This window comes from Triturus cristatus, chromosome 6 (genome assembly GCF_964204655.1).
Source record: "Triturus cristatus chromosome 6, aTriCri1.1, whole genome shotgun sequence".
NCBI classification, from domain to species: Eukaryota; Metazoa; Chordata; class Amphibia; order Caudata; family Salamandridae; genus Triturus; species Triturus cristatus.
The window spans coordinates 1,187,453,429-1,187,467,248 of record NC_140589.1 but is presented as its reverse complement, the minus strand read 5'-3'; positions in this window follow the sequence as shown (position 1 = coordinate 1,187,467,248).

Below are 13,820 nucleotides of genomic sequence, written 5' to 3'. Positions count from 1 at the left end.
GGAGCGGCGTATGTCTTCACGCGGTGAGCCTGGGGAGAGGTATGGGATGCAGGCTGGTCTGCCGTCTACGGCAGGAACCAGCATTTGAGCCTCGGGGGCGCGTCTGCTCCGGGCCCGGTTGGGCAGGGTGTCGCGTCTGTTCCGTGTGATCCCGGCCAAAGCTTTTATTGTCTCCCGGGGCCTGAAGTGCAAGGTACATGCGGTGCCCTCATGCAAGCACTGACTATATACGGGCCAAATCTGTATACATACACATGCAATTGTATCCCTCGGCGGCCTGCCACTGCTAGGTTTGATTTGTTTAGTGGGATCGGCGGGGGGAACGGCCCCCAGCAAGCGTAGCCAAGGCCCGGCCCCACGGTAGGCGGGTTCGGGGGTCCCAGCAGGGAGCGGGTAGCCGCCTTCCCTTTGCTTTCCCCTGCAAGGGTGCAGGTAGTAAGAAGCGGGGGGCCGATCCCAGGCAACAAGGCAGGTCTAGCGAGAGGGACGTCAGTACATCGTACCCCAGGCAATATGTAAGCGGCAAAATAAACAAGGGTTTGGTGTGCAGCAATGCCGCGCGCGGGTCACCGGCAGGGGATCGCGTAGTTGCCTGGATGTTAAAGGCGGGCCCCGTGGCTGAAGATGTAATGTAAAGTGCGCCAATAATTGCAAGAGCGCACGCAATATAAAGGCGAATCAATGATTTTGGACATGTTCGCTTCACGTGAGACAGTGATTTTGGGGCTAAATGGCCACCAGGCTGTAGTATGGGGGTGGGGCGCCAGCGAACTCAATGCTGCTGGCCAGGTTCGAGGTGGGGAATGGTCCAAAAGCGAACGGGGTGTGCATGGTAAAGTAATTGTACGAGCACCCGTGTCCTTCCCCCCCCCCACCCCCCCCCCCCCCCCCCTTTAATTTTCTGCGTTTCAGTCTCGCCTTTTCGTGTATGCATATTTCTGGGGCTTATTCTGGTTTTTTCTTTCAGTACATTCCACGCTTTCGGTGACTGGAGGTTTATTAATTGCCGACTGAGAGACGCGAGCCAAAAAGATCATTCGTATTCGGGGGCTCGGAAGGGAGTAAGTACGGGCAGTTGGGGGAGGGGGGTACCTCTCGGAGTAGCATGTGGCACTCAGGAGCGAAGAACTAACCTCAAAGGGGACGAACAGGCGGTTAACTTTCTCTCTTTCCCGATTACAGATAAGAGAGAACAACTGCTAAGTGATGGACAGCCAAGGATTATCCCCCCCCCTTTTCACACCAGGGACTCAGGTTGAGGAGTCCGCGACGGACACTTCGGAGGAAGCACGGATTGCCGCTTTCCTGGAGCTGACGAGGGCCAAGGGTTTAGCTTGGGCGACGGAACTATTGAAAGCCAGTACCCCCCCAGACTCTGGGATAGCGATGGACGGTCCGGCTACGGATAAGGATGTAGGGGAGGTTGCGGGCCCGTCGCGGTCGAAAAGAATCCGCCGCCCGACGAGCAAAGACTTTCCGGTAGAACAGCCACCGGCTCGGAATAGAGCGGCCCCCCCCCACAAGGCCCCAACACACCCCCAGGCGGCGGTTAGCTTGGGGACGGGGGCACACAACGGACTGCCTGGCCCGCCCCAGGCGACATTTGCCTCAACAGAGGATTTGGGTAAGCTTGCAGACACTTTAAAAGACTTCATGGCCGAGGTCAGATCCGGTCTGCTGCTTGCCAGCTCGCCCCTAGGGGTTGGTCCGGCCGCCCACCGCCGCCGACTGTCTTCCCGGCGCCGGGGGGCTTCACGCAGGTGTGGTGTCAGCCGCCGGCTGCGTTGGAACCTCCTCCACGGCCCACACCCCCAGCTGCTGCTGTGGCCGAGAGCGCGGCTAGTGCGGTCGTTACAACAGTAGTGGTTCCCCCAGTGGTACCGACGCCGGCTCCAACACTAGCCGTAGCACCTAAGCCTCTAGTTACCACGGCCCCGCTAGTATCGGGCCGCTGTTCACTCGCTTGGATGGTCCCTCTAGTGGCCAAAGAAGGGATTTGGCGCAGGGAATTTATTGATATCTTCACCCTCCTCATGCATGGGGCGGAGGGGGTAGATACCAGGAGGATGGGCAACAAGGAAGAGGACAAGCGGGTGCGGTATCATGTATATCCCACTAAAACTATTGTGACTTGGGGTCAGGCCTTTGCCATTTTTGCGGCAGTGATAGTGGAGAAATTCCCAGATGAAGGGCCTGGCCTTTTCCACTATGCAAGCGTGATTACTGAAGAGGCTGCCAAGGGTGGGGGCATGGGATGGTATCACTACGACTGTGACTTCCGCAGACAGAGAGCAATCTGCCCTGACCTGGAATGGGACCAGTTGGAGGTCCGTTTATGGGTAAAACACATGGGCAAGCATACTGAGGGGTCTGCGACAAAGTCAGGTTCAGAGAGCGGTGTAAAGAGCAAAGAGAAGGAGGATAAAAAGGAGAGGAAATGGGAGAGCAGGAAGTCCTTTCGGGGCGGGCGTGGGGGGGGTCGCAGGCCTGGCTTTCGGGCACGGTCTCCTGGAACTTGCAGGCTCTTCAATGCAGGGTTCTGCTCCTGGGACAAAGCATGCCGTTTCTCCCACAACTGCAGCGTGTGCGGGGCACCCCATGCCGCCACTGCATGCTCCAAGCGCGACACCCCCGACAAACTTTCATCCAGCAAGTAGCCCGGGGGTTTCCCCCCCTCCTGCGCTCTGGCCCCCTGCGTACACAGCCACCAGCGCGCATGACCTAGCCCCTCACGACCATGTGAAAGGGCCCTCTCCCATCTGCGTAAATAACCTCCTCAGCGCACTCCGCGGGTACACTGGCAAGGAAGGGTCCCTCATTTCTGAGGGTTTCTTAGACGGTTTCCGCATTCCTTATCAAGGCCCCTTAGTGAGCAGGGATGCGGAAAATCAGAAGTCAGCTAGGGAAAACCCGGAGGTAGTGCGGGATAAAATAGCGAAGGAGGTGTCTTTGGGCAGGGTGGCGGGCCCATTTTCTTCCCCCCCCTTGCCCCACTTTGTGATTTCTCCCCTGGGGGTGGTACCAAAAAAGGAGCCAGGGGCTTTCCGCCTTATCCACAACCTATCACACCCAGAAGGGGACTCCGTGAACTCCTGGTTGGACGAAGGTAAATGCTCAGTGTCTTACTGCTCCCTAGACCTGGCAGTCGACATGATCAGGAGGGCAGGGAAGGGAGCCTGGTTGGCCAAGTCCGATATCGAATCGGCCTTTCGGCTCCTGCCAGTACACCCGGACAGCCAACACCTTCTGGGCTTCAAGTGGGGGGACCAGGTCTTTTATGATAGGTGTATGCCCATGGGATGTTCAGTGTCTTGTGCGTACTTTGAGGCGTTCAGCTCCTTCCTGCAGTGGGCCCTAACAAACAGGTATGGCATTGAGGGAGTGACCCACTACCTGGATGATTTCCTTTTCATCGGGGGTGCTGACTCGCAAGATTGTGCACGGGCGCTGCAATGTTTCAAGGAATTGGCAGGACACTTGGGCGTACCTTTAGCTCCTGGTAAGACCGAGGGTCCGGCGCAGGTTTTGGTATTCTTGGGCATCGAGTTGGACACGGTAGAGGGCGTGTCCCGACTCCCTGCGGATAAGGTACAGGCCTTGCGTCAGGAGATCTGCGATCTACTGGGTAGGGACAAGGCTACTCTAGGCGAAATCCAATGCCTGCTAGGAACCCTGAATTTTGCGGTAAAGGTCATACCCATGGGGAGGGTCTTTGCACGTAGGTTAGCAAGGGCAACCGCTGGTATAAAAAAGAAACATCACTGGGTCAAGCTGGGGACAGGGCTGAAGCAGGATCTGGTGGTATGGAGCGAATTCCTCGCCTGCTTTAATGGGACGGTGATTTGGAAACAGCCCTGGATTGATAGTCAGGAACTTTGTCTTTTCACTGATGCCTCAGGCAGGGAAGGTTTCGGGGCTATCTTGGGCGAAGAATGGTGCGCGCAGGGATGGCCCAATGTTTGGCGCAGGCGTAGGATCACCAAGAATGTTACTGTGTTGGAGCTCTTCCCGATTGTTGTTGCATTACACCTATGGCCGGCGGCATTGTCAGACAGAAAGGTGGTGTTCTGGTCTGACAACATGGCGGTCGTTCAGGCAATTAACAACCAGTCCGCCAGGTGCCGGCTGGTGCTGTGCTTACTAAGGGAGTTGGTCCGGGCTTGCCTGCGCATCAATGTGGAGTTTAAAGCCAGGCACATTGAGGGGATTCAAAATGTGGCAGCTGACGCTCTTTCTCGTTTTCAGTGGCTCCGATTCAGGGAGGCCTGGCCGCGGGCGAGAGCGCAGATGACCCCATTCCCGGACCATCTATGGAGGATCCTGCAGTGGGACTGAGCCTGAAAGAGATGGGAGAAAGAGCTCTGGCCCCAGGTACCAGGAAGCGTTACAACGCCCACATGGCAACATTCAGAGCAACTTCTGTAGCACTGGGTACTTCAGGGGCTGCGTTGGTGTCCCAGGTCCGAGCATTTCTGGTGTGGGCTAGGGGACAAGGGAAGAGCCGTTCATGGGTGGGCAGTCACCTGGCAGCTGTAAGCCACGACACTAGGTTGTCTGGCGGGGCGGATCCCACTAACTCCTATCCCATCCGGGCCGCCTTGAAGGGTTGGGCTAGGGAGGAGCCCAGGGCCCCTGACAATCGAGCGCCCATAGATTTCGAAGTCCTGAAAGGCATGCTAGGGGCTCTTGAGTTCGTCACCTACTCTCAGTACGAGGCCACGCTGTTTTCAGCCACTTTCTGCTTAGCATTCTTCGGGGCTTTCAGAGTCAGTGAGTTAGTGGCTAGGTCCAGGGTCGACTGTTCAGGGGATGCGTTGGCATTTTCAGACGTGTCTGTTTCCGGGTCACTGACCATTCTTTTACGCAAGTCCAAGACTGATCAGGCGGGGCGGGGGATCAGGGTAGTTCTCCAGCCCCTAGGTGACCCCAGGTTCTGCCCAGTACAATGGGTAAAGGCGTTTTTGGAGCACAGACCACCGGGCCCTGGTTATCTCCTGCTGCATTCAAATGGTACCCCTGTAACTAGATATCAGTTCGAGCAGGTGATCAGGGCCAGTTTAACCAGGGCGGGGTTTGCCCGGCCGGACAGAAGGTATTCCAGCCACTCCTTCCGCATTGGCGCTGCCACCGCCGCTCACCTGGCGGGATTAGAGGCCGCTCAGGTGAAGAAACTGGGGCGTTGGGAATCTGATTGCTATAAGGTATACGTTCGCCCGTGAGGCAGCTTTTAGTAATGTGTTTGTGATTTATGGTGTGTATCGTTGAAATCACCCTTTCTGATTAAATAACTTGGTGTACACCATGTCTCCTCTTTTATTAGGACGAGTGGTGTGGGTGATCGGGCATTCATTTGTCGCCCGGGCGGCCCAATGGGCATTGCACCGAAAGTGGATGCGACACTTCCCTCAGACCAAAGTGGAATGGATGGGGGTGCCGGGGATGAGATGGTTCGAACTCAGGAATAAGATCGAGCAGAGACTAAGAGCACACGGGTCCACCTTGCCCCACCTGTTGGTGATACACCTGGGCGGTAACGACCTTGTTACCCTGGGGAGACGATTGCTGTTATTAGCCATGAAAAGAGACTTAGGGGAAATCTGCAAGCGTCTGGGCGAGTGTGAGATCGTGTGGTCAGAGATCATCCCCCGCAGGTCCTGGCGGGGAGCTAAATCCTTGGAAGCGGTAGAGCACTCCAGGAGGCGCATTAATGGAGCAATGCGTAAGTTCACAGCCCAAAGGGGTTTGGGCTTTATTCGCCATGAAATGATTCGGGGAAATGTAAAGGGGTACTTCGACTTGGATGGAGTACACCTCTCCCAAATAGGCATGGACCTGTTTTTATTGGATTTAAGCGAAGCATTGGTGAATAGCGGGTGCAGGTAAAGAGCTAGGTTGGTGGGGGGCCCTGGTTGCGACGGTTAGCCGCCTCCAGGGCTGTGGCGGAGTTACAGGGCGATCTGGAAGCAGGCCGGTACAAAGGGTACCTCTGCGCGGCACCACGTGGTGCCTGAGCCAAAACGAGGAGCCTCCAGAGAGGTCCCGGAAGCCGGTCGGCGCCCCGCTAGGCCTGTGGGCGGTTGTGGGCCTGAACAACCGGGGGTTTGCTATGCGACGCTCCGCCCCGAGAGGGGGGGTGTGAGTAGAATCTCAACGGCACGTGATCGAAAAAAGAATCACTTGGGGGGGCAGCACTTGCGGGTCGTTCCCGTGCTGCCCGGCTCATCAGGCGGGGCAGGTGAAGTAGATGGCCGCCTGCCCTTGGATCGCCCGTAAGATAACCCACCGATTACATATCCTGGAATTATGTAATAAATCCTGCAGCATTTGTTACCCAACTACAACTGTTTCTTGTGTCTTCTTTGGGTAACCTAATTTGGGGGAGGGGGATGAGCGGGGTGCCACTGGGGGTACTATGCCGCTGACCGCGGCCCCCGCAGGGGGCCACTCGGCGGTCGGCGCCTTAGTGGCCCCGGGGCCCCGGTCACCCCTCCCCATTCCATACTTCGGGGGGGGCGGGGCAGGGTCCCTGATCGTGCCCCCCCCCGTGTCGGGGGCCGGAAGTGACGCGAAAGGCGCGTCACTTCCGGGCCCCAGGTGTGAGGGGAAGACTATTTAGCCTTCCCCCACCCTCACTGGCGACCTCTTTGTCGCCCACCTCGCCTTTTTTACCCTCCCTACCGCTTACCCGGCGTGGTGTGGTGGGGTGGGGTTTTTGGCTGAACGTTTTAATGTCTTTCTTTTCGTTGCAGGCGGAGTTACAGGGCGATCTGGAAGCAGGCCGGTACAAAGGGTACCTCTGCGCGGCACCACGTGGTGCCTGAGCCAAAACGAGGAGCCTCCAGAGAGGTCCCGGAAGCCGGTCGGCGCCCCGCTAGGCCTGTGGGCGGTTGTGGGCCTGAACAACCGGGGGTTTGCTATGCGACGCTCCGCCCCGAGAGGGGGGGTGTGAGTAGAATCTCAACGGCACGTGATCGAAAAAAGAATCACTTGGGGGGGCAGCACTTGCGGGTCGTTCCCGTGCTGCCCGGCTCATCAGGCGGGGCAGGTGAAGTAGATGGCCGCCTGCCCTTGGATCGCCCGTAAGATAACCCACCGATTACATATCCTGGAATTATGTAATAAATCCTGCAGCATTTGTTACCCAACTACAACTGTTTCTTGTGTCTTCTTTGGGTAACCTAATTTGGGGGAGGGGGATGAGCGGGGTGCCACTGGGGGTACTATGCATGCAACAAGCGGGCAAGGAAAGATAGTGGATCAGAGAACATATCCAACCCCGATGAAGACAATGACACGTTAATCACCCCCAATCCATGTGTACATTTCGTGCCAACGTATCCCACCACTTTGAAAATACAGTGGTGGGAGGGTGGGCTGTAGAGCACTCGTGCCCTGCACATGCCTCCTACTATGGCTCCCCTCCCAAATTGTCCTTGACCCTGCACTGCTGTGCTGAAGAAAGGCAGTATTTAGCCCCATAACGTGCTGAGAGCCACCTGAACAGGGTGATGCGACAAACTTTTTTTTTTTTTCCCTCGTTGCTCCTTAAAATTTCTACCCTGGGTATATTAAGAAAATTAAGGGGAAACCCCCCGAAACTTGGCGCTGCCTGCCTAAACATGGTTAAGCTGAAACACCGAGAATAGCACACTTAAACTTGGGAGTAAAAGCCTTCAGCACCTGGATTCCCAGTTGGCCTCCCATCCAAATACTAACCAGGACCGACCCTGCTTCGCTTAGCCCCCTCAGGGGATGAACGGGCACTGTGAGGCACACAAAGGGAGTCTCTTCCACCCCCTCTGCATTTGTTGGATACAGGAAGGGCCATGGTGCAGCTCTCCAAGGGAATGTCAGCCCCGGGAAGCCCGAGCTGGGCAGCTGAGTGCTTTTCAAAATGGATTAGCATCTCTTCTGGAGACGTGTTCATTCCTTCATTTCTGAGTCCGACGATTTGCTCTTTTCGGTCAATCGCCAGATTTTCAAACACAGGGAGTTGGATCATGGAGGATGCTTCTGTCGGTAGGTGTGCCAGGCCCACTCTGAAGCACACTTTAGAGGCAATCCATGCAGCTTGCGCTCTCAATGGGTTATTGCATCCGGGCTCTTAGGACACAACTTTCCATTGCCCTCCATGGAACGGTGTCAGTGCACGGCAACGCTTTATTTTATTATAACAGCGCCTTAATGTCGAACACTGAGAGCTGCACTTGGAATGTGCGGGACCCTCCATGCATCTCCCCACCTATATGTTGTTCACTGCCGACATTGTACACACTTCATCCTTTCCACTCTTTTATCTGGCAAGACATCCCAATTTTCCCCTATCTTGTTAAAGTAGGAACCCATCCAGTTAGGAGGCACAGAAGGAAGTGGAAAGTGACACTGTGGTAGAGAGGCAGTAGTAAAATAACTTCATAGAAAGCAGACCCTGTGTTGAAGGAACCTCCATCACACTTCTGGCTTTTGTTTAATCAGTGGGTCAGAATATTCTCTCATGAGTTAGCAGATGTCTGGGAATGGCTCTTTCCATCGGTCTTGCACACACTTAGGAGGGCAGAGAGGCGTACATTAGGAGGTAGTTCAATATTGTAAGAGTATTTCAGGAGAAGCATGCTTGATGGTGCATGCTTTTTATAATTAGAATGTACTATTAGAGAGAGGATGATCGTGGATGTAGGAAGGGGCGTCATTGAAGCCCCCTCCGAAAGATATTGGAGTGTGGGAAATAAGAATGGCAAAAATCCTGCGGTTTCCCAACCGCAGTCTAGAGTGACGTCACTGTGCTGAGCTACCCCAACCAAATGTTTAGACCTTGAGTTAGCCAAGTTCTTTTGAATATACTAAATCACATGTTCTAGGGGCTTTCAGTTTCATTCATACTACTACAAACATTGCTTGTAACAAGCAAAAACGCATACAGATTTGTAATGTTGGCCCGGGCGTTCTGTTGATAATTTCATTGTTTTGTTATTTTGCATTCCACATTATGCAATAGCTTCAGGACCCCAGTAAAAATCACGTTTTGTTCTTTGGGTGCTCCCTTTCCCCTTGTAAAAAAGTTTTTTCTGGTGTTCTCTTTTGACCATTTGTGGTTGCTCCAGAAAGCAGTCACCTTCAATGGGTTTACACCATCTGGGCCATTATTATACCTAATTAATACCAGATTAACACCCAGGTACAATAATATGCAACTGAAAAATAACCAGCTAAGGTTTCTCGAAGGCCCACAAATGAACACATGACCAAACATTTTTTGAAACTCTAGCAGCACTCACCATCTCATGGTCTGTCTTTCCTTCATACCCTTGACCATAAAAAAAATGTCTTTAACCAGACACTCAACTCCTTCTTACAGCCCCTTTCCTTGTTTTAGTTTGAAACCCTCCTATTTTGTTTTTAAGGCACGGTTGAACTACAGTTGTCCATAGTGATGTATTCCTAAACCAGACTGCATGATCCAGTGTGCAGCAATTGTATAGCTCTTCAATCCGTGGTGGCACAGCACCCAGGATAGTGTGCTGCATGGCTAAACATTTATAAAGTACCAAAAGCGAGACCTATTGGCTATTCCAATGCTTATTCTATTAGTGACCATAAACCATTAGTTCTGTCTTTAGTCATCAGAGGTGGGCCAGGACAAATGCCAATAAGGTCAGCTGCCTTTGAAGCCCACAAACAAAGGTATGTTAATTAAATGGGGTGTGGTTGATCCTGCCCTGCTTCTATCTGCTCTTGTCAAGCAGAATGTGGTGGACTTTCAGACATGCTAGGGGGAAAGTGGCCATGCGTCCACAATTTTGAGTTTCTAGAGCACCATTTGTATAATAACAGTTAATTTAATGACTCTCTCCTCTAGACAAAGAGATGCTAAGCAGGTAAGATGGTTTGATGAAGCTTGTTCTATGGCGTAGCAAGCCTTAAGGTTGCCCTCAAGAAAACTCCCCATGATGCGTGGGAAATTAAGCACTGCAGATCCTTATATAAGTGGGTAATTAGCAAGAGGAACTATAGCATTTGGCAGGTAGCATGCGAGGCATTAAAGATGTCCTGACAAAGAAATTATACCTGCTCATTCAGGAAATTAGTCACTGCACTCTTTTCTAAAGATACCGGTAATGCTATGACTGATGCATACATTCTCATCGAGGTGTGGGTCGCTTATTTTACCAATATTTATGAACCAATTGCCTTGAAGGGAGATTCCCTTTTAGAACTGAATAAACTGGAAATGGGGAAACAGTGTAGTTTAACATTTAAACTTGATGATGTGCTTGCAGCCTTTCAAAATAACCCACAGAATAAGGCCCTTGGACCCGATGGAGTCGCTATGGATGTTTTCAGTGAAAATATTGACTTATAGGCCCCACCTTTAGTGAACATAGTGAGGAGTACCACCCAACTCGTTCTACCCAAGTCTTGTTCCAAGTCAACAATTGTACAGATTTAGAAAAAGGGAGAAAAGGCAGATCTTAACTGTTATCAGCCCATATCCATGATAGATTACACAGTGAAGGTCATAGGCAGAATCCTTCTTGATCGGCTTGAGATATGAGCCAAGGCTAACTTCATCTTCCCTGAAGTACAGTTTGTAATTCGTGAAGGGCTTGGCACCATGGAACAATGCCTGAATCTGTATCTCTGAATTAACAAATATATACCAGGGAGAAGAAAGGCTATTCACATCTAGCCTTTATGGACTTAAGCTCGGCTTTCGATCGTGTGAATCGATCAAGACTAGAAGCGAAGATGACCTCAATAGGTGTGGAAACGCCATTAGTGCTATTCCTGAGACAACTGCACATGGATATGAGGGTATGAATCAGGTATGACCCTACCTGTGATTTCTCTGATCCTATTAAGTTTGGGAGCAGGGCCATGTCATAAAGCTCCCAAAACTAGACTCCATTTTGAGCATGTTAAGTTAGACTGTCTTTCTTTGGAGGGAAACAACCTTAACAATGTGGATTTTACACCGTGATACAATCACAACACGGTCGTTACAACGGACGCGTTGTTACAACACAGTGCCATTACTACGCAAGTCGTTACAACGACTTGCGCTAGATGGCGCCCTAGACTAAGTAATAGTATAATTTACTATTCCAACATCTTCCCTACTGTTTCACACACTGGAGTTGGAATACTAAATCATACTATTGCTCAGTCCAGCGCGCCATCTTGCGCAAGTCGTTGTAATGACTTGCGCTGTAATGGCACTGCGATGTAACAACGCGGTCGTTGTAACGACCGCGTTGTGATTGTATCACGGTGTAAAATCTGCGTTAAGTACTATATTCACCTTTGGACCATAATCTGCATGCAATTATCTTTTGCAGAATTTGTGAAAGTGTCAATTCATCTGAACAATGAATTTCCTCACACCTAAGGCAATGCAAGTCTGTAGCAATTCCCTGATATCTGCATTTCAAGGTCTGAAAGTGAATGTGCAATATAAACATGCAGTCAGAGTTGAATTATTTTTGTCATGCTGACTCATACCTCTTATACCTCAGTCTAAGTGGAAAGTCCCCCAATGTAGGGTTAAAGTCAGTAGTCATCCTTATATGAACCAATGAATGGGCCACAGAATCAAAGATGTCTTCACCCCAGGTTATAGTAAGAGGGCCTACCAGGCTGCAATGCTGCCACAGCACCCATTCCTCTGCTGAGAGCTGATGCAGAAAAGAAAGGAGCAGAGCCCAGTTGATGTGTGTTTTATTTCTGAGGAACCACTCTCTCCTGACTTAAGTTTGATAAGTACAGCTTCTCCTCTGTGAACAGGTATGCCGTGTGCAGGATTCCAAGAAACTCCAGAGGATAGTGAGCTACCCCATGCTCTCCTAGTGTAGTGCATAGAAGTAGTCTTTAGGGTATTAGGTTGCAGGGAACATTCCAATCACGTTAGCAATGTTCATAATATTCTCACTGCTATTAACATGCATTAGTGCTCATCAAATCAAATTCTGTGTGGTTATTAGCCATGCACTAAGCAACAGGATGAGACTGTTGAAATAAACACTTATAAAGGTATATTGTTTCTTCTCTTTGTAAAACACTTGTGTGTGCTATTCTAAAGATTGAAATTGGGATTGAATTACCACTGAGTCCCTGACTCCTGTATGGGACTGTCAGCAACACAGGAAGTACAGACATTCTCGGGACTCACTTACTGAATTTTGGCATAGGGCACCGCAGCAAGGCACCTTGCTGTGCTGCCCTAAGCCAATGTGAAAGGGCAGGAATGTACTGTATTTATGCAATACGGTACATTTCTGTCCTTTCTCCTTGCGCTGGGGCCATTTTGACAGCTTAGCGCTAATGTGAGCACCCTTGCAAGGGTGCCTCAGTTGCATGCAGGATTGTTTTTGTTCAGGAAGGGGCACTTTCCTGCACAAAAACAGTCCTAAGAGGTGTTTTCCTCTTTCTATGTATGCTGCAGAATGCAGTACACATAGAACGAGGAAATAATTAGGAGAAATAAACATATTTCTCCTCGTTACTCTTCACCTCAGGAGGCATAAGGATTTGGCACTTCCTCATGTTTAAATGATTTTGTAATCTGACCCAGCATCGAATTCCATGGGTGTTTCACGGGAAAACCCACGGGACGCCCATAGAACGACTCCAGTGCGCAGAGTATGGTGAGGTGACACATCAATTTGTGCAGGATGGTTTTGCGTTGCTTCATAAATCTGATACAGAGCCCTGCATCATGCATGTACCACTTTACAAGGTGAATAGTGATGCAGGGCTCTCATAAATAAGCCCATATAATGGCAAGCTTGTCAAGTGGGGTAGCATGGATCTACAATACCGTGAACTTTCATGCTCAAGAGCTGGTGCACTGAATTATGTCTAGGCACCCATGGGCAGAAGAGCCAAACCTTGCAGAGCTAGAGTGAGATTCAACTTATTGGGTTCTTTATCTCACACTAAATTTATCTCATACTCTGGGGCCAATAACGATGGCGGTCGGAAGTGCCTCAGAGTTCTTGTCGAGGTTGGTCTGACTGACTGATGTAGCGTTGGAAGCGGTTACTCCGACTGCAGTATTATGATACTCAAAAAGACATGGCTTACCAACAGACATGGTTCCTCTGACTCCAACAGGAGAGTCCACCCGAGAAGCTCTCGAAAAGGACGAATGGAGCAGATCGTAACAATTTCCGGCCCTGGAATGCACCCTATTTTACGATGCATATTTCCAAAGCTTCCTCTGTTTCAGTCCAACCACCTCATCAGAGCAGACAAAAGGGAAGGTTTTCAAGGCTGAAAATCTTCACAACACACTTACTGCAACATCTGTTGTGCAGGCATGGAGCCCATCGTGCATGTCATCCCTCTATCATACATCATCGATAAATATGAGAATCTGAACCGTCACGGACGTTGCCGCCGGTAAGTTATACACCTACCCCTACACATTAACATAACAACCAAGCGAATTTCAATTCAGTTTAAAGTGTCCTGGAGCATGTTGAGCATGGTAAATGAGGAAATGCCATCATAAGGTATCCAACGTCTGAGCTTTAAATACAGGGACAAACTCAACTTTCAAATACGATTCGAAATGGCCATAGGTACATATATATGTATGCATGCATAAATGTTTGTGCAAGTACACCACAGCATGGAATGCTACATGTCATGGCAATAGAACATCAATGCACACACAAAAGTATGTCCACAGAAACTCATGCACTGGCACCAGGGTCGCTCTAAGGATAAGTAGTGCCCCGGGTAGAACCAGAATATATGAATGTTAGAAATGGGGGTCTCTAGTTGGCAGAGATAGGTACCTTTGTCCAAATAGGGACCCT